Here is a 26,017-nt window from a genome sequence, read left to right on the forward strand (position 1 = left end):
TGGTAGTAATCAACACTCTCTGAGAATGCTAGCATCACTTGTTCAAGGCGGTATGTTGAAACTTTTTTTATTATTATTGTATGTGTGGTCCAGTCCATTTCCATTTGATATTATGAATCTACAGTATATATTTTATTTAATGATATATGTAGTGCACATTCACATATTTTTTTTTTATTTATTCATTCATTTATTTATATGGTGCAAAACTGTCATGAATGTCCTTCTCCTGGGTTGAAACAGAACTTGTGCAGAACTATCCCTTCACCTGACAAGTTCTAGCTGACCTTGCAGCCTTTTGCATTTGTATTTCCACTTTGAAGTTCTTTTGAGTCGCTAGTATGAATGTTCACTGCTACCTGAATGCTTTTATTCCAACCAGAGAAGGTTGCTTCAATCTAAAGTTAGGAATTAAAAACAATTTGGTTTCAGTACATTATTTAAATTTCATTATTAATGTCTGAGTCATACAACTGTGTCATGTCCATCTCCCAATATTACATATGTCACATTAGGAAAACAGCTGTTTTCCCTCAAGAAATACCAGTTCAGTATTAGAATAACTAAGCTGTAGCTGACAAGGGCTCTCATGCATTGGAAAATAAAAGTCCCACAGGAAAAACATATTTAAAAAAAATCACTTTAGACTTGATAGGTTCCATTTTAGATAACTTAGTTGAGCAAAATGTCATTTATTTAATTAATTTCTGTGTAATTCACACTTAAACTTTCATATTTCTGTGTGAGCAGGACATCAAAGCAAACATACAGCATGATGCATCGCAGTGTGTTTCTTCTATAGTTTCAAGCAAATGACGTGTTGCACTTTTTAATAGTGTTTTAATAAAGAAAATATTTTGAAATCATTGCTTTAGTTTCCAGAGCAAAGCATGGTGAATGTTGCATGGCTTGCTAAAATGTTTTATGAGACATTGTGACTTGCTTAGCCTACCTTACCTGGATTACCAAGATCCATGATCACTTAGCTGTAAACTTGAAGGCCCTTCTTAAAAAAATCATTTGGCAATTAATTTTGACACCAAGATCATACAATGGGAAAAGTTTATAAAATGACTTTAATTATCATCAAACAGTTTCCATTTCAGTATTCTTACAAAGGTCATAGGGTCAATTTGCTAGCAATTTCATAAGTTTTTATAGTTGCATTGTCATATGCCTTTTAAAGTTGGTCCAGTGATTCACTTAAAGTCCTTTGGACTATTCTACTGATAATCACAATGCATGCCATTTTCAAAGATACGGTCTGATTTTATTGTTCTTTGCTTATGACCATATATTCCACTGTGATATTGTGATAGTGTTGCTATATTATATAATCATTTGAAATGTATGCATATAAAGATTTAATTTTAATGCAGTATTTCTGAATGAACATGAGGATGTATGTATATATGTATCTTTTTTATCCATGTGTAAGTACATGTATAATGCTAATTTTGCTTTCCTCTTTTAAAATTGCTACTGGTTTGTAAAAGTTCCACAGGTAAGTTTTGATTTTTCATTTCTTGGTCTGTTTAAGACCATTTTGACAGGCTGTATCTACTTTAGCAAAAGTCTTTAAGCTTATATTATTATTCCAGTACGTAATTGCACTGCAATGTGATATTTATGTGGACTAACTGTTGGTATTTAACCCAAGTGTCTTTCTCATGTACTGAGTGTAAGAGTTAGTTCAAGACTTGTGTTTGCATTAAGGCAGTTCCAGGACACTCAGCTCAAAGTTAAGAGTATAATTGTTTTTCCCTCTCACTTACCCTGTTGTAATTGCTATCCACCCCTTATGATAATTTAACAACATAATTATTGACAATAAGCACATAAGTATCATTTTGCAAAGTCTCTCTCTTAAAGATATTTGCCTGGTTAAGAGACCTTTGATAAAATTGCTTAATATTGAGTGTACTGATATTGTTTGCACTGTTTTTGAGCTAAATTAGTGAGTTTTACTATAACAGTTTTCTAGTTCTTTCTGATAGCAGAAGATTTCCAGGCTAGTTTTTCCATTAATTGCTACCTCTCAACTGTTCAGATTTTTACCTTATTTTTGGTCTCTTCCTCATAAAATTTGAGGTTTCTGGCAAGTAACGTATGATTAAAGTCACTATATATGTTTCTGGCAAGTAACTTATGATTAAAGTCACTAAATAATGACATACATTTGAGTTTCAGACTTCATATCCTTCTGAAAATGCATGCTAACAGAAACCCTGTTATTCTAGTAACTTTCCAAGTTTATAAGAGCAATATTTAAAATCTGTGCCTATTTTTGGGCCTTTCCCTGTCATTTTAGGCTTTGTCCAGATTTCTTGTACTAAGAAGTTGAGAGGTATGATTACTATAGAGGCTAAAATCAAGTGCCTTGCTATTGGCTGGTGTACTCTATTGGCTTATTTTATACATTTTCTGTGCTATAAATCCAACAATTTCGTGCAACACTGCCCATCATATTGCAGCGCAGTTGACTGCACTGTGTAGATGCAGGCATTTGCAGTCTTAAGTTTATCTATACAACCAGCTCTGCCAATTAAATAGCAAATCCATCCAAGCATTATCCTAAACAGACCAAACTCCAAGCAGTTGTAGTCGCTCCTGCCCCACCACGTTATTCCTATTGAAACCATGGACCAGCACGTCCCCACATCTTCTGTAGCCAGTCTGATTAAGATGGGTATCTTGAGACAGCATAAGAATTGTCTCATACTGTCTGATGATCATCTGTTTATCAAACAGCATAACAAAGTATGTGAGAGATGTACATATATAATGCCCTTAGAGGCAAAAATATCACAAACAGAAAAGACAGACACCAAAATCATCAGCAATACACTTCACACCAAATCTCATCAGGGCCACCACAATGCACATAATCTATCATCTGCTGAGGTTTTGAAGATTAACCTGCTTAAACATCAGAGAGCTTCAAAATGCAACACAGGCACAAAGAACACTAAGCAAATTAAGCCTACCTCCTCATATGGAGTCCCAGATTCATGGATACTGAGCCTGGAAGACAGGCATCTGCCCAACTAAATATTCTAGTTACAGGTGACTTTATTGTAAGGTATAAAGATTGACCTCTTACCAGACTTGAGCAAGGAAAGATTTACAGTTAGTTGCTTGTTCATTGCCAGGATCCATCAGATCACACATGCACCCAAGTCCTTGAAAAACAAGTACCAGAAAGACTCTGTCATACTACAAGTGGATGTCAGTGACTTGAGATGTACCTTCCTGGACTATATGAAGAGAGACTTGATGGAGCTCTCTGTCCATGTGTCCTAGGCAGGTATGAGCTTAGCAATGAATGGTATTCTACATTCTTTAGGGATGATGCCACAATACAAGCAAAAAATAATTGACTTCAATAATTGGGTTTGTTTTTGGTGTCATTCAAAGGGGCGGGTCCAATATTTGTCAGCCTGGAAGGATAGATTGACAGTCCATGCTGATTTGCCAAGTATTGCTTGCATCTGTCCCCTCTACAGTTTTGATTGTTGTCAAAGTCATTGCCCACCCCAATATTGACATTTTTTAGTCAATGTCAATCCGAAACTTATTAACATGACAAAGTAAAGGAAAATGTGAAGGTGTTACTAATCAATGCTAGAAGCCTAAACAAGAAACTTTACTCTCTACAAGCCCTTCTCACCCTGGAGGACATGCATGTCTGTATAGTGACTAAGCCATGATTTAAAATGGTTGACAGAACTCTGGCTATGCCAGGCTGTAATGTCTTCCACACATTTCATTTACTATGCAGGAAGGGAAAAATGGTGGAGGTGTCTCAATCTTCATCCAGAAGATATTCACATCCAGACTGGTGCAGAAGCAAAATGCACTAGAGGTTCTTCATTTCCAAATAATAATCAGAAAGTTCTCATATCATATATTAGCTAGCTATAGAACTCCTTTTATGACCCAAGAAAGCCACAACACTGATCGTCAAGAATTGGAATCACTCAGTGTTAAACACAGTATGATTCTTCTAGGTGATTTAACCTATCTAACTATAGACAGGGAAACCTACACTACCACAGAGATTCCTGGACTTTGTCAATACAATGCCCTGGAAAAATTACAGTACCCACCACAGGGAACAGCATCTTGGATCTTGTCCTTACTAATATGGGAAAATCTTGAAGTGTTCCTTGCATATCGTTGTCACTTGTTAAATCTAACAATAAAGCCGTCTCCTTCAAAGTAAAATTGAAACCAGAGATCCCTTTCACCCAAGGCTCCTTTAAACATTTCTCTAAGGCAAACTACCTAGTCTTAAGTGATACAAACCCAGTTAACTTCCTTGAATCTGTAGAAATGTACAGCACTATACTATACCAGCATGTGAACAGTTGCATAGATGCAGAATACCCTGCAGCTCCAAGTGCAGGGCAAACCACAGAAACAAATCTCCATTGTCGAACCATAATATTAACAAGCTTTACAATAAAAGGAAGAGAATTTTGACTAAAAGTAAGAAGAACAATTCCCAGAGTGATAGAGCCCTCATCACTGTAATAGACAAACAACTCAGGACCTTAATAAAAAGCTAAGTTTGAGGCTACAATAGCCACCCAAGCCAAAGACAACCACAAGGCCTTTTTAGTTATGTTCATAATGTTAGAAACACAATGCAGCAATGCAGTGAGCTGATTGTGAAAGATGTTACCTACACTGAAGCTGAAGATATAGCAAATCTATTAGCTGATAAATTTAAACCAGACTTTACCCTGCTCTCTCACTTCCATCTGTCCAACATGATATACCTAAAACAGGCTCACCTCCAGCTATCACTTAAGTCCAAGTCCTAAAAGAGCTAACAAAAGCTAAACATACTACATGGATGTTTCTTAAATAGCAAGATGCATGATTTAGCCACCCTCTAACAATACTGTTCAACCTTAGCCTCATTTCAGGTATTGTACTAAATAAATGGAGAACAGAGTCATCTCCCTGCATAATGAAAGACCTTCCACCCACCCAAGAAATTACAGATCTATGAGTCTGACCAGCTTCATATGCAAAGCTAAGGAAAGACTTATCATGGAAATAATCAATAAGGACATAGGGGACCTCCAAACAATGGACTCATCTCAATTTGAATTTTTAAGTGCTGGTCATGCTTACTTTGGTGGATTTTTTGAAAAGGTAACCAAACCAATGAATGAAGGTAAAACAATACATGCTGTATACATCAACCTGGCTAAAATGTTTGACACAGTCCCCCTTTCAGGCATAGTAGAAAATTTAAATAAACTGAAATGAAACCCTACATCACCAGGTGGATTGCAAACTGGCTCAAAGATAGTTTCCCTTACTTCAATCTCTTGCATCCTATCTCCACAAAGAGACCAGCCACCAGGGGAGTCCCCAAAAGTTCAGTGCTGGGACCTCTCCTGTTTGGCATCTACTTCTCTGAAGTAAAAGCCAATACCAAAGGGCTATGACTGACTTAGCTTGCAGATGATTGCAAGCTAGGAGCAGTCATTTAATCCGCAAGTGACTTAGTTATCCTTCAGAAAGGTTTCTCCCAAACAAATAATTGGTACCAAAATCAAGGACTGAAACTAAATAGCAAAAAATTCATTATTATATATTTTGAGAACTCTCCTGCCTCAGAGAAGTACCACAATTACAATATACCTCTAAGACCTGACCAAGTTGATCAGGATTTGAGAAGATATGTGGACAGCAGTCTAACTTTTGACCAATATGTGTCCACTGTTATAAGAAAGTCCTTCTATACTATACAGCTTATAAACAAAGGAATTGTATCTAGAGATGCCATTGTGCACCTTTACTTAGTCCTCATTAGGTCAGTCATTGAGTATAAGGGTCCCAATTAATTTAACAAAGCTTTAGCTTGCCAAACTGTAAAATATCAACAGCTAAAGATCTTAAGAGCAAAACTGCAAATGGCCAGCTAAGCAAATTTTTTTCTCAGGGAAAGAATTCACTTGGCCATTAATGGGAATTTGCCCTTTCCCAGATGTGGAGTGATCTCAGAGTTAGTATTTTTACTTAGGGGGGATGTGGGTGGCACAGACCCCCACATGGGGGTGTGGGGGGGTGAAGCCTCTCACTTAATTTATTTTGAAAGATTTTTGTTTTGTGTAATGGACAAACAAATTCTTTCCATGGGAAAAAATTCACTTAGCTGATCATTTGAGGTTTGGACGTTTTGATCTTTAGCTGTTGATCTTTTGTAGTTTGACAAGCTAAAGTTTCATCTGATTAATAGGTACCCGAGTATAATGCTCCCACTGGCATGTGTCTGTCCAGACACATGCAACAAATGGTATGAAATACCTTATTAAAGGACACAAGGTCTAAAAAAATATCCTACATGGACCAACTCAAAGCCCTGTCACTGTACTTGGTATCCTACAGCCTGCTAATAAGTGATCTGTGTCTGCATACAAAGCATCCTTTGACCCAATACTGATGAATCTACTACATATCAGCAAATCAGATGACATCAGAAATACTTGGTCTAGGGATCTAAACCTCTTCTGAAACATCAACAGAACAGTTTAGAGGGACGTGTATATCTCACAGAGAATACCACTGCTCTGGAACAGACTCCCCATCCATGTTAAAAAAGTTAATCCCTGACCATATTCCATCTCATCTTAAATCTATGTATGGGAAACAGAAAATTTACCCAGAACTGCCCCCTGTACAAGTAATGGACAAAGATAGCTCCTAAATACTTATACCATACATGGGTCCCCTCAAATTGTCTATGGTATGAATCCAATTATTCTCACTGGGGATAATGTCATTGACTATGGAATGCCAAAATGGATAGATTAACACAAGCATGAAAAGGGAAACTGGCTAAGCTTAAAATATGCCACAGGGGCTGCTATCCTAGTATTTACATATGAACCTATGAACTAGTTTCAATCTCTAGCGACTTCAGCACATGTAAGTACAGTCACAATAACAAATGAACCTTTAAATCAAACTTACAAAATTCAGTAGGTTTACAGTGCTGTAACATATCGAATCAAGTCATGTTGGAAATGCATATCTGCAAAATTTCCATCTAGTTAGTTAGACAGAACGCTTGGTCGAATGAATTGAGATAGCTGAAAGAGTCTGTGAAATAAAGCCAAAGTCTACCGGGATGTTAAGTACCTGAGTGTCATGATTTATACTGTATAGAAAGGTTAAACATAATATTGTTAAAACCAAAAAAATATTTTATTTAAGGATGAGTTTCTAGATGGTGTATTCAAAACCAAGTATTGACATTCTGCACCTCTAAATGCATCCCATTATAATATTTACATTGACTTTACCATGTGTTGACATTCTGCACCTCTAAATCCCTCCCATTATAATATTTACATTGACTTTACCATGTGTTGACATTCTGCACCTCTAAATCCCTCCCATTATAATATTTACATTAACTTTACCATGTGTTGACATTCTGCACTTCTAAATCCTTCCCATTATAATATTTACATTGACTATACCATATGCTGACATTCTGCACCTCTAAATCCTTCCCATTGTAATATTTACATTAACTTTAACATGTGTTGACATTCTGCACCTCTAAATCCCTCCCATTATAATATTTGCATTAACTTTACCATGTGCTGACATTCTGCACCTCTAAATCCCTCCCATTGTAATATTTACAATAACTTTAACATGTGTTGACATTCTGCACCTCTAAATCCTCCCATTATAATATTTACATTGACTTTACTATGTGTTGACATTCTGCACCTCTAAATCTCTCCCATTATAATATTTACATTGACTTTACCATGTGCCGACATTCTGCACCTCTAAATCCCTCCCATTGTAATACTTACATTAACTATAACATGTGTTGACATTCTGCACCTCTAAATCCCTCCCATTATAATATTTACATTAACTTTACCATGTGTTGTAATTTTGCACCTCTAAATCCTTCCCATTATAATATTTACATTGACTTTACCATGTGTTGACATTCTGCACCTCTAAATCCCTCCCATTGTAATATTTACATTAACTTTACCAAGTGTTGACATTCTGCACCTCTAAATCCTTCCCATTATAATATTTACATTGACTTTACCATGTGTTGACATTCTGCACCTCTAAATCCCTCCCATTATAATATTTACATTGACTTTACCATGTGTTGACATTCTGCACCTCTAAATCCCTCCCATTATAATATTTACATTGACTTTACCATGTGTTGACATTCTGCACCTCTAAATCCCTCCCATTGTCATATTTACATTGACTTTACCATGTGTTGACATTCTGCACCTCTAAATCCCTGCCATTGTAATATTTACATTGACTTTACCATGTGTTGCCATTCTGCACCTCTAAATCCCTCCCATTATAATATTTACATTGACTTTACCATGTGCTGACATTCTGCACCTCTAAATCCCTCACATTATAATATTTAAATTGACTTTACCATGTGTTGACATTCTGCACCTCTGAATCCCTCCCATTATAATATTTACATTGACTTTACCATGTGTTGACATTCTGCACCTCTAAATCCCTCCCATTATAATATTTACATTGACTTTACCATGTGTTGACATTCTGCACCTCTACATCCCTCCCATTATAATATTTACATTGACTTTACCATGTGTTGGCATTCTGCACCTCTAAATCCCTCCTATTGTAATATTTACATTGACTTTACCATGTGTTGACATTCTGCACCTCTAATTCCCTCCCATTATAATATTTACATTGACTTTACCATGTGTTGACATTCTGCACCACTAAATCCCTCCCATTATAATATTTACATTGACTTTACCATGTGTTGACATTCTGCACCTCTAAATCCCTCCCATTATATTTACATTGACTTTACCATGTGTTGACATTCTGCACCTCTAAATCCCTCCCATTATAATATTTACATTGACTTTACCATGTGTTGACATTCTGCACTTCTAAATCCCTCCCATTTTAATATTTACATTGACTTTACCATGTGTTGACATTCTTACCTCTAAATCCCTCCCATTATAATATTTACATTGACTTTACCATGTGTTGACATTCTGCACCTCTAAATCCCTCCCAACATAATATTTACATTGACTTTACTATGTGTTGACATTCTGCACCTCTAAATCCCTCCCATTATAATATTTGCATTGACTTTACCATGTGTTGACATTCTGCACCTCTAAATCCCTCCCATTATAATATCTACATTGACTTTACCATGTGTTGACTTTCTGCACCTCTAAATCCCTCCCATTATAATATTTGCATTGACTTTACCATGTGTTGACATTCTGCATCTCTAAATCCCTCCCATTATAATATTTACATTGACTTTGCCATGTGTTGACATTCTACACCTCTAAATCCCTCCCATTTTAAGATTTACATTGACTTTACCATGTGTTGACATTCTGCCCCTCTAAATCCCTCCCATTATAATATTTACATTGACTTTACCATGTGTTGACATTCTGCACCTCTAAATCCCTCCCATTATAATATTTACATTGGCTTTACCATGTGTTGACATTCTGTACCTCTAAATCCCTCCCATTGTAATATTTACATTAACTTTCCTTTGCTCATTTACTCTGGTTTGCTATCTCATTTGAGATAAAACCCTAAATGCCAAAACATTCAGGCTTACTTATTTTGTGAGTTCTAGGCCTTTCCTATGCATTGTTGGTTTATCTTTTATAGATCTTTAGGCCAGAGCATTTTCTTTGGAGTGCACATTTACATTATAATTTCGTCCACCAGCGACAATGTTTGGTTATATCATTCTTTTGATTTGGCATCATTTTCTTACCTCAAGACTTTGTCATTTTCATAAAAATGTATAAAGGATGTAACTACCGAATGAATTCATTTCCTCCAATGGAGCTCTTTCAGCTCGTACTCTTGGCTCCCAATGGTTGTGGCCTGAGCCTTTAAAAAATGAAGATGTAGCCTTGCAGTTCAAATAAATGATCATATCTCTTAAACAATGTGTTACTAGAAAACTGTCAATGGCAAACTATTCAGCATAAAGTGATCTTTATGGTGGTGTTTGTTTAGTTCTAGGTTTTAAACTGGATTTTATAAGCCACAATGAAGACAGTGAATATTAATTTCTATAATTCTGTAAATAGCTTATGAAATCTCAGTAACCATTCAAGGAACACAAATACTGCAGGGAGGATTTATTTCATACAGCTGTGACCTTCCATATGAGGCAAAACCATTATGTCTGTAAAACGATTGCTGAGATATTTAGAGAAATATGAAAATTGTTACAATACAAATTAAATGTTTACCAATAGTTTTCAATATCTGTTTAGCTGCACTATTCAGAGATGGAGTATCAATGTAGTTGTGTTTGCCATCATGTGGGCTTTAACATGAAATCTTCTGATACTTTGTATGTAGCAAAATTTTGGAATTGTTAGTACTAATATGAACAATCAATGTTTGATGCCTAGAGGCATCAGTAGGTGGTAACAGCAGAAACACCTGGAGGCATCACTATGCTATAATGAGTTAATAGAGCCTATTAATGTTATCCCTGTTAAAATGAGATAAGTAATAAAAACTTGAGCTTGTTGACACTTTGTAGCAGTATCTTTTCTATGTTTGTCATATAAGCATCTCGACACACATAAAAATGAAACTATTTTTGAATATGTGACACAATATTTTATTACCTATCCCATTTTAACAGGGATAAGTATAGTGATCCCAGTCTGGTAGCACAGAAGGATAATGCTCTAACTATAGCCTAAGTGACCTGTGTTCAGTCAGTGGCATAGACACTGTAGGGACTGGACAGGGGAGGATGAAACTGAGAAGTTAATAATGGCTTATTAATGAAAGCCGTGTGCCATTTGGTCATGAAGCTGCACATACATGGAAGCATGCATGTACCTTCTCAAGGAGACATGGTGGTGCCCACAATTCTCCAGCCTGTTGATGGATTAGGGCATGGTCCCCAGTGATAGTATGACACTGCCTCAGTGTCCTTGATTTTCAGTGTTGTACCAAATGTGGGGCAGGAAAAATCAAGTGATGCCTAATGCAGGTCCTGTAGATCTGGTGAATGAGGACAGGGGCTGGTAGCAGCTGAGGATCTGCTGTGAGGAGCTGAAACAAACAGTGACGAGTATAGCGAAACCAGACTGCTACTGCATCACAGCATATTTATAATGAATGCATTGATCCACACATAAACAAAGAGACAGACAGGCAAACAGACAAATACACACACGCAAAATATGCAAGAGACATAAAGATTGATGTAGCGGTGCTAATGTGATAAAAAGGTTAGTGCATAGTATGGCAGTATATGAATAAAGGTTTCTCCACTGAAAATTAAAGGCAAAACTGAAACAGTATTGCAGCAAACCTAAGGAAAGTGAAGTGCAGCTGGAATATACCCTGGTTCTGAGGTACTACAAATGTAACAGGAATATAGCAATAGGAAATAGGGTACTCAGCCATAGAGTACTTTACAGAAGGTTTGCAGAGTAAAACAAGCATGAGCATTTTTGTTGCATCACAAAAAACTAAACACTGTGTAGTACATACACTGTGAGCAATATGGCTGGCATTAGAAATGTAGTGCTAAAAGATTTTAGTGACTATTTAGCATGAATGATTACTTGCTAACTGCCTGTAACAATAGAAACTGTTGGATGAACTCTGTAGCAGTGCACAGAAAATTAATTTCTGATGATATAATAAATTTCAGACAGTTCAGACGCAGATATGGTTTAGACATGATAGTTTTACCGCTTATTCTGTTCTAATGGAATATCACTTTTGTGTCTAAGTAAATATAACATTTTAATTAAACAAATTTTAGATGTGCAATGGTTGAAACACGATTCACTGGGGAGCCAGCCTTGTTGTTTCTTGAAAACAGAGGGGCAGTCAGTCAGATATATATCAGATCATAACCTATTTAATAAAAAATGCAACAAAAGATTCAGCCAAGTTGCAGTCTTCACTGTGTAATATTTTAAACCTCCTATCGCAGACACCCATGAGATGTACATAACAGTGTTTCAGGTACATGGTTTCTGAATGCCGTTGACTTTTTACTTTAAGTCTTTAATGGTACATTCAGTCCAATAAACTATTTGTCAACACAGAAAGTTAACAGACTACCTGTCCTGCTACAATGTAGTGTCACTGATTGTTATGAAGCGGAAGAACATGGTAAGAAAGATATTTCCTTTTTTGAAGCCATGTAACACTAGTTTCATTATTTTTGGCTTGGGAGTAGAACTTCACGATATACAAACATCTTCCCAAGTTTATATGCACAGTAATAATTTTCTAGTAATGTGCATTTTTTATATGTCAATGAAAGATGAAGATTCATGTATACAGCTGTTTTATTTTCTTGTTTATGTTTGTAAATGTTAGTAATTTGGAGTTGTGTGGGTCAAAAATTGAACTGGAAGTTTTATGTGTGGTTTACAATAAATATATGATACTACAGGACTGTTAACCATCTTTGTAGGATTCAGTATGCATTTTGTTTTCATTTATAATGCAGACACTTTGTTTGATACATCAGCTGTCTCTTTTAACTTCTAGATTGAGCTTTATCATTTCTCTGTATTTCTGTTTTCAATTCTATTTGTTATAGTAACGTGTGTGTGTGTGTGTGTGTGTGTGTGTGTGTGTGTGTGTGTGTGTGTGTGTGTGTGTGTGTGCATGTGTGTGTGTGTGTGTGATAGAGATATTAAGTATTTTCACTGCTTTCAGTCAACCATTTCTAGCACATTATTTGTTATGGAAGGTCGAACTAGTGACTACTAGAGAAACCTCACCTGGAAAAGACTAAAAGTTATGCACGTCTTTGAGCTCTTCCTTCAGGTTATAAAGATCACTGATGTTTTGTGACTTATATTTATAGTAGCAGAATTAGCAGCAGTGCTCATTAAATATGCAAGCTGCAAAAGAGGTTTGCACATTTAGCAGCACCTTTTTGTGGCCAGCACAAGTGTTAATGGCCAAGAAAAGGTGCAGAGAGGCTCAAACACATAATATAAACAAAAGATGTTGCCTGCAGGCAAGCTTGTTGGGCTAGCACACATATTAGAAGGCAATGGCAAGTGTAACAAAAAAAAATAAGCGGCAGAGGAAGTAAACAGGGAAACTGTACTCAGATACATTGTAATCAGGGCACAAACAACAAGCAGGGGATGCTAAATGGGGAAAAGCAGAGCACTTTAGCCATAAGTAATTTGTACTGATTTAATAAAAAGTAATCTTGTACACTTTATTGATCCATGTACAGAAATAAAAACAGACATACTGACAAAGGATGTGGGAGGGACACAAAGCAACAGTGTATCAAAGACGCGTGAACGTGATAAATGTTAATACAATTCTGAGTTGAGGTAACAGTTAACAAGGACAGTAGATGTACTGGGGATATTTTCATGTACTGAAGTTATTGCTTTTCAGAGTGTGTACAGAACGTTATCTGTAGTAACTGACAGTGTTGCCATATCCTCTACTTTATCATGTATTAACAAGAATAAATGAACCCTATAGCTGTTGTCTCCTGCACTTCTGAAAGGAATTGTCTTTGCTAGTTGTTGTCACTTGCAACCATATAAAGGGGTATTATACCTTTATACATGTGTTTGCCAAGCATGAAGTGCATATTAATGTAAATGATAAGCATTAATATAATTATAGTCAAAAAACATTAATGTATGGTCATTACTATACATGTTCAGTAATATTTGTATTAATCACATGATTGTAATCAGAACACCTAGGCACATGTGTGTCAAGTGTATTGCAGTACTCTGCTATTGGAATGTATAGTGTGGGAGTGATCAGGGTGACCACGGTGGTGCAGTGGTTAGTGTTGCCACCTCACAGCAAGAGATTCTCCGGTTCAATCCTTAGCTGGGGTGCCTTCTGTGTGGAGTCTGCATGTCCTCCCTGTGGTCGCGTGGCTTTCCTCCAGGTGCTCTGGTTTCTTCCCACAGACATGCCTTCTGTGTAAAGGTTGGGCGCCCGTTGGGCCGGCTGGCAAACCAACACCGTGATGCAATCATAAGCAATCATGAGCAGTGGAAGTGACTGTAAGAGAGAAGAAAGAAAAGAAGAAAAAAGAAAGAGTGGGAAGATCAAAGGTAATAAACTACCTCACCACAAAAGGGGGACACAGGTACAGGTTAACACAAGTCATTGCTATAATTGCCATATGTGTATGAAGGAAACAATACTGGAAAGTTTGACTAGTAGTGTACATGAAGATGAACAGACATCACAATTACCTGTGTAATCACTGAAAATACAAATAAATTGTGATAAAAAACATTTGTTAAGCATAAAACATTTGTTAAGCAACCTTGTTGTAGTAAGTAGTAAGATGTTGTGCATTGTCATGCACTGTATAGCAAAATATATGGTTCTATAGAAGTAGAAGACTGACCGTTTAGGTGATCAAACACCTAAACATCAATCTTCAATATTGAACACAAACAATAACGAACATCCCCAGAAAACCCGAAAACCAAAAACCAACAAAAACAAAAAACATTACTATTGGGTGTGGTACTCTCTTCCCCCCCCAATCCTGGGGCAGGGGCCCACACAATAATAACCTAATACTACCAATACCAAACTACCTCAACTCACTCAAGAAAATAAACTCCAGCAAAATCTTTGAAAGGTCGAGGTTCCCCATTCGCAATCGCCATTCATTTTTTTGCTTATTAGAAGAAGAAGATCGATGTGTTCGATCACCTAAACATTTGGTCTTCTAATACAGACCCACAAAATATAGAAGGTCATGACACATATACTGAGGTGTCACATTGACCAGGATATAAACAGAATAATGATCTGATATATATACTACTATTTCTCTAACTATAGCAGATGTGACATATGTCCATGCAAAATGAGTCATGTTAATGTGGCATATGTAAAAATGCACATGAATCAAGATACAAGTCAAGTGTCGTCCATTCTCTGACAAATAGGCTGTGTTTTTGAATGTCATAATTTACATCAATATGTTTAGGATGTATTTTAGTGTATATTACAAATATATAAGTAGCCCATACAGCACATGGGCAAATTATAAAGTCTGTGCCAGCACTATGCCATTAATACATCATCTCATGGGAAAATGTAGCAAATGTCAGGCTACAACTATTTCTGATTATGATGCATTTGTGTTACTGTAATTAATGAAAGGACATGTGTCCTTCCTAGTGTAATTGCCACATCAGACATGCTGACTACAAATGTGTTAAACTAAAGATGTGAAGGCAGTATCTTTTCATTTATTTATATTCTTGAAGCGAGGCTTGTTAAAAACAATAGTAATAACTTTATGACACTACAGTAACATACAACATACCCAGATGAAGCATTAACTTGTACTGCTATGTGTATTACTAAGTGACCTGTTGTAGACTTAATTGCACATACACCAAACATACACACTGGCCCATGATAAATGTTATTATCTTCCTCATGTAGGTCACTAACTCCATTGCACAGGTATTGGCAAAGCTAACATTACACAGGCTAATTCAATTAAGTCTGACAAAGAAAAACAAATGACAACAAATACCTCATGGCATTCATTACTCAGACAGTGCACATCTACTACTTCATTGTACTGTGCATGTTCACAAGGAATTATGGCAAACCCTACCATAACATCAACTTAACAACATAAACACACAAGAAAGTCTCATAAAACACTTTCTGATGATTTTGTAGTATGCCATACAGTAAGAATTGTTATATGCAAACCCTCATGTCCTATAAAGTGTGAACAAAATAATTCCAGTAATACATAAATATTTGTATGAAAGCATGCAATACAGAGCATTATTATTCGGAAAATAAGAAATGCCTGTGAGCAACCACTGACATACTCAGCAATGCATTTTGCCAGACTTGAACACATGCCAGGGTAGATCTCAGACTGGTGAGTATCAACGATGACACCACTGAAATAAGCCTATCAATTGTGACATGAAGAATACCTTGAAAATGTTACATGATACTCCTGTTGTAATGGGTATGGATCTCCTAACTTTGAGTATGAGATCTTAAAAATGTGGTCCTCTGACTGTGCAAAACTACTATCTTTGCCTAAGCCACCCCTGTCAGACACAATTATCTGACAGGCAGATGTTACCAGATTCAAACCCCTGCCAATCATATTATACACACCACAAAGTTGTGTATTGACTGTGGCTGCCACTAAAAAAGGACATCTGATATTAATTTATACCATATTAATTTGTCAGAGGGATGAAAAGAAGGTACCTATGTGAACAGTTGAATATTAGTATTGATTGGCCAAGCCAGTCTTTTCTGTCCAAAATTTTAGTGCACACATAGTCCCAGATTCAAACCATACTCTTTCTGTGTAGATGTACTATAAAAGTCAGAAGTCCAAGCATGTGGCACAGGAGCACCCTCACAAGTATCCCAGAATACCTGATTAACTGCCATGAAATCACAAAATGTATTGAAAGTTGTTTGTCCAATGTAGAAATGGATACAAATAACTTGATGCAATGGTGATCATATCATGTCAATAAACAGTCACATAATGCCATCATTTGCTGGAATTGTACAGCCACCTAGGTAAGTCCATAGACTTACAAAACGTGTATCAACTACACATGACCACAGTGGAAGTCTTAACACAACTGTGAGACTCCACCTCTGTGAAGTCATTTTATCCTATGATTGTGTTGCAAACCAGATGTTTGAGGTAAAAGAGATGGAGGAGGTCTTTCCCACTGTAACTGTACACATTACAACTGTGGATGTCATTGATGCATAGCAGTATACTGACAATAATTATAGTCACTCACCGCAGGTTTTGAACACCTAGGTATGTGACTACAGAAGCTACATGATATTGTGAAGAATTTATGTGCCACAGGAGAAGACTTACTACAACAATGAGATGTTTGTGTGTCTGAAGGCATTACATCATATCATTACTGCAAGGCATATTTGTGCTTGTAATTTGGTCAAAGGGTGGTGTGCTATGTCTCCTTCTCACACAATATTGCATGATGCCAGATATACCCCTATACGTGTAATGCATAATGCAGTCATCACTGTGATGGGAGATGCCCAATCATGCACAATATGTAGTTAATCAATGATTGGAAACCTTGGCTTACTAGGGCAACAAGATACAAAACACTGTCTCATTTCATTATGCTACAGAAGGCTTAGTACTACTATTAGTAAAAGCAAAATTCATCAAATGAAACATCATTATTAAAGAAAGCATTTGTCTGCAAAAATGAACAGAAGTTCTTGTAAAAGGAGTCCCCCCATATTTGAGTACAGCAGATTGGTGAGTAATAACATAATTATCTGCATGCATATTCAAAGTCATACTGACACAACTGAGTCAAAGGAGTAATGACTGGATTTGAAGGGACCACCTGAGATCACAAGCAGTAGAACGTTGCCTGATTTGGATGAAGCACATGATATGTTGGTTTACAACTGTGACAGTGCACATTAGAGTTGATGACATCACCATTGTTTAACAGGGTGATGGTTCTGCTAACAAGGAAACAAAGTGATGAAAGAGCACTTTAACACTACATATCCTATAGGTATCTGAAGCCTTTTCTACACAGAATGAGAAAGAATTAGTGCTGGATTCGAACCACCTACTTATTTAGTTACACAGTCTAGCGCACACAGTATCAACAACCAGTGATACAGGAAGAGCCATATTACAACTGGGAGATGTTACAGTTATGAAAGTATTATATAACCAGTGTGTTTCCAAAACTGGGTTTTACATGGGGATGCTAGAAATTTGTAGGTTAGCCCTCTGACACTGAAAATATGTCTCCTAAGTGGAAGTGTACATAACAGGTGTAACAGTGCAAGTTGTACGAGATAGTTCACACAGTAAAACTATTTAAGCAATGCTACATTCAAACTACCTACCTGTCTAGTTAAACAATCTATATTGAACAATATCAACCTCACATGCCATAGGAGAACTCTAGCTTGTGTAGTGAAAGAGTGCACTTTTGAATGAATGACCTCTTCAGTGTGTTGCAGAGAAGATGTTTGTGTTAAAAATGGAATAAGGGAATAGGGGAGTCCTCTGTCAGTTTAAATGTTTCTCCTGAGTGCAAATGGACACAGGACATCGGTTATTGTAGTCATATGCACCTGATACTAGAGCCACACACACATACACAAGTTCACCACTGTTAGATTTGAACCATATACTTATATAGTTACACAATCTAGAGAACAGTTTATTAACTGCAAGCACCATAGGAGAAGACTGACTCCTAAAGTAAGACAGTGCACAGCTGATGGCAAAGTATTAGCACTTGCATAATGATATCCTGAGGTGTTAAACTTAGAACAGGACGCAACAGTAGTCAATGGTGATTTTTGCTAACCTTAGTGCAAATAATGAGTGTAGACAGAAAAACAGGTCTGATTGTGATAAAGTCCAGAACAGATGTGTGATATGTTAATGCTTTATGTATCACGATTTCCACATTAATCATGACACTTGCAGTGCATAACTTATTAGATGGATTATACAGGAGTTATATTTACAAAGTCCTCATGTCAGGTGACTGTGCATGTGTTTGAGGCAAGTTGCACTTGTTTTCATGCAATTGCATGTGTTTGTACAACATGATTGAGTAATAAAAAGTCAATACATCAATGACATACATGAATGTGTCATAATTAATGTACTTCTGAACATGGATTGAAATGGAATGACATTAATGCTATCACCTTATGTGTGTATATTAGCAATTTTGCCCAAATGCGTCTATTGTAGTATGCATGTTAACATGCAAAGTCTTAATTTAATTAATGTCAGGCAGTAAATTCTGGGAAGATCTGAGCATTTTATGAATGAAAATGAAACAGAGAAGGGACCAAGTATGTTAATTCCATTGGAGATCTAGGCTATGGAAACAGTATGAAACAAGGATGTTTGTTGGCAGCATTCTTCGTAACACTGCTTACATCTGTAACATCCCATATGGTCAACATTGCACTCTGCACCCTGTTGAAGAGATGATATGAACTGTCTCCTCATAGTATAATCAGCCTGTCTTTACATAGAGCAGCGAGGCTAAGCACAGTAACATGAAAGGCATCAGACTAATGCAACCAAAGGCAAAAACTCACAAGATTTTGCCATAAGCTGTGTGCTGCCATTTCTTATATGTTACAGGTGCTGCTTAGTGCCAGACATACCACAAATGGTGAGGACACTGAGTGATGAGACACAAGGATTAGGAAGAGGGAGAGATTTGCAGACAGGGATAGAGATACCCAAAGAGATTTATTTATGTGAGAGCTGTGCACATCCTTGTGGCATGTTACTCTTAGGGTTGTCTTCATGATGATTCTTTCAGGCTCAGTATGTACAAAGGCAAAAGATAATGGGTGACAAAAGCAAAATGTTAGGGATACTTTTTTAAAGTACCACCCTTATTAACTCTCACTTCTGCTACAAAAATGTATATTCTGATCTCTATAAACTTTGAAAAGCAACTGTATGGCACTACTCAACGAGTTTAATCATCAATGATTTGCCATAAGTTCACAGATGCTGTGATGAACATACCATAAGTTAAGATGCAGAAATGTGAACATCCTTTGGAAATTTTTAGTGGTATTACTACTGCTTACAATAAACTGCTTCCAATTTAGATCAAGAAGGTTTAAAAGACTAGAACCACAATGAGGATATAAAAAAGATAGTGTTGGGTTAACAGCATATTTTACACTTATACTATTAATAGGATCATAGGATCATGGGAGGTTACTAGTCTATTGGCTATAAAGCCTCTATAAGCCTAGCTATGTTATACCCTTGTTCCCTTATGGACCAAGATATATAGTCTATGTTTGCATGCAAATCTAAGATCAGCACCACTACATCTGTCTAAGAGGGACGTAGGTGAAACCCCCTGTGTAAATTTATGGTTTCTCATCCAGTTGTCCAGGTTGCACTTAAATAGGGTAATTGAGGAGCTCTGTTTTACATGAATTGGGAGTTTGTTCCAGAGGAGTGGCAACCTCTGTGAGACATATCTGTTTCTCCAGCATGTCCTATTAATATCGCAGGCTAGGTTAAGATCCCTAGAGCGAAGCGAGTGAATCCTGTCCCATTGGCTTTGCAGATATGCAGTAGCTTCATCAAGGCAGGGTCTGAGACTGCTATGTAGGTCAGGTACAAGTCACATCTAAGCAGTCTGTACAACACTGAGTAAAGTGAGAGGGCCTTTAGTCTGTCCATGTAGGTCATGTATTGTAGGCCATGAATGTTCTTGGTGAGAAACCTCTGAGGTCTCTCCAGGTGCTGCAGATGTCTGGTGAGACGCATACAGAAGGGAGCATTGTACTCTATTATTGGTCTGATGAGTGCAGACTAAAGGAGAGTTATAACCTCTTAGCTTTGGATGCTATACCCTTGCTTATGAGATGTGCAACATAGAAGGCCTTCCTTACTACTGTGGACACTTGATGATCAAAATTAAGGCTGCTATCAACTTGTGTTCCTAAATCTCTCACTACTGGGTTGGAACTTAGGGGAATATTATTAATGTAATTAGCAGGGGGTTCTCCTTTGCTGAAGGGGATGATAATGCATTTTTTGCATTTAGTTTATGTCAGTGGCTTTGACACCAATCATTTGTCTGTGTAAGCCCATTTGGTAGTATGTTGACATCTTTTGAGGGATTTGATAATTGCAGCCAGATTGCAGTCTTCAGCAAACTTGGTAAGCCATATGCTATCTATTTTCGCCTAGACTTCTGAAAAATAGATAGTAAACAATAGGGGGCCTTGCACAGATCTCTGTGGAACACCACTGGTAATAGGTCTTTTAGTAGAGTTGGCATCCCCAGTTTTGACTGCGTGTGTTCTGTCTGTGAGCCAGTTAGCAACCCATCTAGTGACATAAGGGTTAATCCCCAGCTGGGTGAGTTTCACATTGATGCCCATGTGAGGGATTGTGTTAAAGGACTTGGCTAGGTTGAGATAGGCTGTGTGAACTGTTTTGCCTTCATCAAGGGCCTTGGTGACATTCTTGAAGAAGTCCACCAGCTTTAGCAGCCAAGATCCGCCCTTAACGAAGCCAAACTGAGTCAGGTCAAGAGTTTGAAGGTCACCTATGTCCTTGTTGATAAGATCCATGATGATTCTCTCAATGGCCTTGCAGATAAGGCTGGTTAGTCTTATGGGTTTATAGTTCCCAGTGTCAGTTGAAGGACCCCCTTTGTGCAAATGGATTGCGGATGCTTTTTCCCACACAGCAGGGACAAAGCCAGTGCATAGACTGAGATTGAAGAGCATGCTCAGCAGTTCCACTAACTCCTGTATTAGACCATTTAATAGGCAGCCTTGGATGTTGTCCAGTCCCATAGAGGCCTGTGATTTGGCCTTGGAGAATGTGGCTTTGATCTGCTCTCTGGCGATACTAGACAGAGGACTGGTGACAGGTATGTCATGGGGTATGATTGGTGGGACAGAGAGGAGTGACGTTTGCACCAAACCTGTCTGCTAGCAGGTTGGCAGCTACTTTTAAATACTTTTAAATGCTTGCAACTGGCCAGGCTTGAATGATTACTGCTTGATCAGTTGTATTTTAAAACATATAGCTTTAAACAAATAAACCACCATTATTATTTCCATTTGGGTAGGTTTACATGTCAATAATCTCAATGAGAATTTGTATTTTTAAAAATTAAATTTTACTCTTTTGGTTGTGTTATTTTTAATATATATATATATATATATATATATATATATATATATATATATATATATATATATATATATATATATATATATATATATATATATATGTATATATAAACCCATGGTGGTGGTGCTGCGATAGCGTTGTTGCCTCATGGTTCGATTCTCAGTTAGAGCGTCTTCTGCGTGGAGATATGCGTGAATGGGCATACCTTCGTTGAAGGTTGTGCATCAGGGCTGGTAACTCGGCATGTAAAAATCAACTACCAATCATTAGCGGACCAGAGTTCCGCTGTGGCGACCCCTAACCGGGGAAAGCCAAAAGACACAAACATATATATATATATATATATATATATATATATATATATATATATATATATATATATATATATATATATATATATATATTAATACATATTTTTATTAAGTTTATTCAGTGCATTTTAAAGCTTTTAGTGATGAATATTCTCACACTTTTAGATTACTGTCTTTATGGACTTTAAGTAGCACTTTTTACAGCATTCTGGCACTTTATGATATGCAACTAGGTGGATTTAATGACACCATCCTTAGATCAGATGATCATTTTGGACATTATTTTAAAACCTGCCTTTTGTTTTTTTAAACTTATCTGAAAAAGTTCATTATTGTCACATGAACAAAAGTGATAATTTGTGGATAATAAAAGTTTTTATAAGAACCTTCTGGCTTCTCCTTCCGGCAGCTAATGTAGTTTATGTTTCACAAGGCTGGCAGTGTCCTCAGGTTATGTATAAGTGATACCATCCACAGCTAGTTTGGCACAAAGCTTATCCTTACCTTTTAGATTGTGGAAATAACCAGTTTGTGATTTACTGTAGCTAGGGATGCTAATTTAGTTTCATATTAGCTTTAGAGGACTTTACAAGATGTCTAATCTGCTTGTTTATGCTTTGGAGGGAGTTCTTTCTTGCTGGGACCATTCCCTCTTGTTTTTTGACAGCAATTTCTTTCTCTTATTGTATAACCTATTTATGCTGGATGTCCACCAGGCTGGCTTATTGTTTTCATGAGTATCTTGATTTGATCCATTCCTGTACAGTCTATGCATTTATATACGTGTTTATACAAGACATTTGTGTACAGCTCAGTATAGGGGCCATTGCTGTCAGTGTTGGCAGGAGGTCTGAAACTATTGATATCATCACTCAGTAGGTGATTGTTTGCGTTGAAAACATTTTTTAAGCTTTTTGCTACTGAGGGTGGGTAAGGTATGATCATTACTTCGAACGAGACTGATTTATGATCGGATTGTATCAGTGAGGAACCCACACATGGAGTAGTGCAGCAATCCTCCATGTTGATGAGCACTATGTCAAGGATGTTAGAAACCCTTGTGGGGGTGCTGACTATCTGGTCCAGAGCATTTGTGTTAACAAAGTCCTGGAATCTTTGGGCAAGCATGCTTGTACTCATATATGTTATCCAATCAATGGAAGGATAGTTAAAGTCACACATGACCAGGGTATTTGGCTGTACTGACACTGACTTAAGTAGGTCCATGTAGGCTGTATGGTTTTTGTGGTTCATGGTAGGGGACCTATAGCTAACAAGGACATGGACAGGGTATTTCCTACAGTTAGTTAGACTTGCAGTAACTCTAGGGATTCATACTGTTTAACCAGTCTAGAGGTGTATATGTCTTTAATGAAGACAGCTACTCCTCCTCCTTGTTTTTTTCATGTCTGTTGTGTGGTCTGAACTTGTGGAAGGTACTGTACCCCTGTATGGCCAGGATAGTATCTGGAGCCTTAAAGAATGTCTCTGTGAATGTGCAGATATCAACATCTTCCAGGGTGGGAAATGCTTCAAGCGAGTGCAGTTTCTGATTTAGATTCCTAGCGTTAAGCAGCATAACACTTTGTTTGTCTGTGCCAGATATTTTTACTTCAGGAATTTGTTCTTATGACATTGCCTAAAAAAACACTACGTGGGAGGCAAGTACCTGTGACAGAAACCTAAAGCCAAGAGGCAAAAGGTGAAGATCATCTCTGGCAAAGCAGCATGGACTGTTGAGCATATCATCCCAGGCTGTCAGATACTGGATCCCCCTGGACTGATACCAGAAGCTAAGCCAATTGTTGAAGCCAGTCATATTTTGTTTGCATTATGGCATCATCATGGATGAGGAAAGAATGCTGCTTAGTGCAAGGGACACACCTGCCTGGGACACATAATCTGAAAGTAAAAAGTACACCGGTGATGCCCAGATAAAAATCACCAAAACCTTTATTGAGAATACATAGTAAAAAACTTCACTGACTAAGCGCTTTCACCATGATAGGGCATCTTCAGAGTCAGTCTACATGTTTAATCACAGTCTTTAAATGCACCTTGTAATTATCAGTGTAATCAAACATGATTGAATGCAATAAGTCCATCATCTCAAAACTTTTAAAAGTTAGCCATTCGGTTGTCTATTGAACTGCTTTTTATACCCTTCAAAAATCAACCCTTCCTCACACAATACACAATAATATAGCAGGACACAAAGTAATGTTACGACTGCTAATATATCTTACACAAGTTCAATGTTTTTTGCAAAAAATAACAATAAATAAAATAACAATAAATAAAATTAAGTGTTGAGAAATCAGTAAATATAACCCCTATGTGTAATGTCCAAAAGATAAACGGGAAAAAAAATGTTGTTCATTTGTATTAAATACAAGCTACCTTATGTTTTAAAATACAGGCTAGAGATAGGGTGTCATTGATGCCCGGGGCACTACTGGCATCTAATCGTATCTGCCATAGGCATTCCCTAACCTCTAGGATAGTTTTATAATCTCCCCCAAACTCTTTAATGTAAAGCCTATCTATAACAAAAAATAAAAATTTCCTAAAAATTGAAACAAATTTTAGTATGGTTGTATTGTAAATTGGTAGATTTTTTATTTTTGATATCTCTGTAATGTTCTAGGATTCTTTGTCTTAACTTAGTCGTCATTATGACGAATGCTGACTACTCTTGGCACATGCAGAGTATTATTCGCGATTCCAACACATACGAGCTAGCTTCTAAATTTGATGTTCAGAAGGCTTACACCAAGACTGATTGGCAACTCTATGAGATGCTCTGTGAAGGAATTATTGATGCAGATGAATATATAAATATTTACAAGTGGAGCACCCGGTTATGCCTAGTTTATTTGGAATACACAAAATTCATAAAAACACAGGTAATCCACCATTTAGACCAATTGTTGCGGCTAGGGGTTCCAAAATGGAACCATTAGCATCATTTAGAGATATCATGACCAAGAAGATTCTGGACAATTTGCCACATATATTAAAAGACTCTTGGCATTGTCTGGACTGCCTCAGGACTTTGACTGATGCACATCTAGGGGAATTTCTGTTTGTAACTGTGGATATTATAAACTTATTTTCAGTGATTCCCCGTGATATTGGATTAGATTGGTTTGGTAGGAGTCTGGACAAACATAGTGATATACATCAGGTAAAGAGGGGCCTATTGGTGGACATGATGCGGATTGTACTGGAGAATAACTATACTGGGTATGAAGACGAATTCTACAGACAATCCACTGGGGTGCCTATGGGCGCTAAATGTGCGCCCACATATGCTAATTTAGTTTTAGCAGAATGGGAGGAACAGTTTATGTTGACATCTGAATATAGATCAAGGATGATTATCTATCTGAGATTCTTGGATGACATCCTGTTCCTCTGGAAAGGCACTCGGGATGAACTGGAGGAATTTTTAAAATACTTGAACAATACTACTTCATTTTTGAAATTTACACACAATGTTGATAGTAAGACTATTGATTATTTGGATTTACGACTATACATTAAAGATGGAGAGATAGAATCCAATTTATACAGGAAGGAAACTTACAGTAATTAATTTTTACATTATGACAGTTGTCATCCCCATTATGTCAAGAAGAACGTGGCCAAAGGCCAGATGATTAGGTTGTCACCATTGTCAGTGAGGACAGTAAATTCATAGATGAATTGGAGGTTTTGAGGGATTTGTTTGTCCAAAGGGGCTATCCTCTGGACATGCTTACTATGCTTCAACATGATGTCACTAGAAGAAGGGCTATAGATTTTAATCCCATTTTGAATGACACACAAAAGACATTTGACAACAACAAAACAAAGACCATTAAACAAAAAAAAAACAAGAACATTCCAACTGGAATGGTCTTACAAC

At 37.0% G+C, this 26,017-nt stretch overlaps 1 protein-coding gene across 5 annotated transcripts in view; it reads left to right on the forward strand.

Moving 5' to 3' along the window:
- MASP1 (MBL associated serine protease 1) overlaps positions 1-26,017 on the forward strand; it is a 1,330,562-nt gene that overhangs the window by 354,166 nt on the left and 950,379 nt on the right. The gene's annotated exons all lie outside the window — the stretch shown is intronic.

The sequence above is a fragment of the Protopterus annectens genome, chromosome 4.part1 (genome assembly GCF_019279795.1).
Source record: "Protopterus annectens isolate FY-2018-M chromosome 4.part1, PAN1.0, whole genome shotgun sequence".
Classification (NCBI taxonomy): domain Eukaryota; kingdom Metazoa; phylum Chordata; order Ceratodontiformes; family Protopteridae; genus Protopterus; species Protopterus annectens.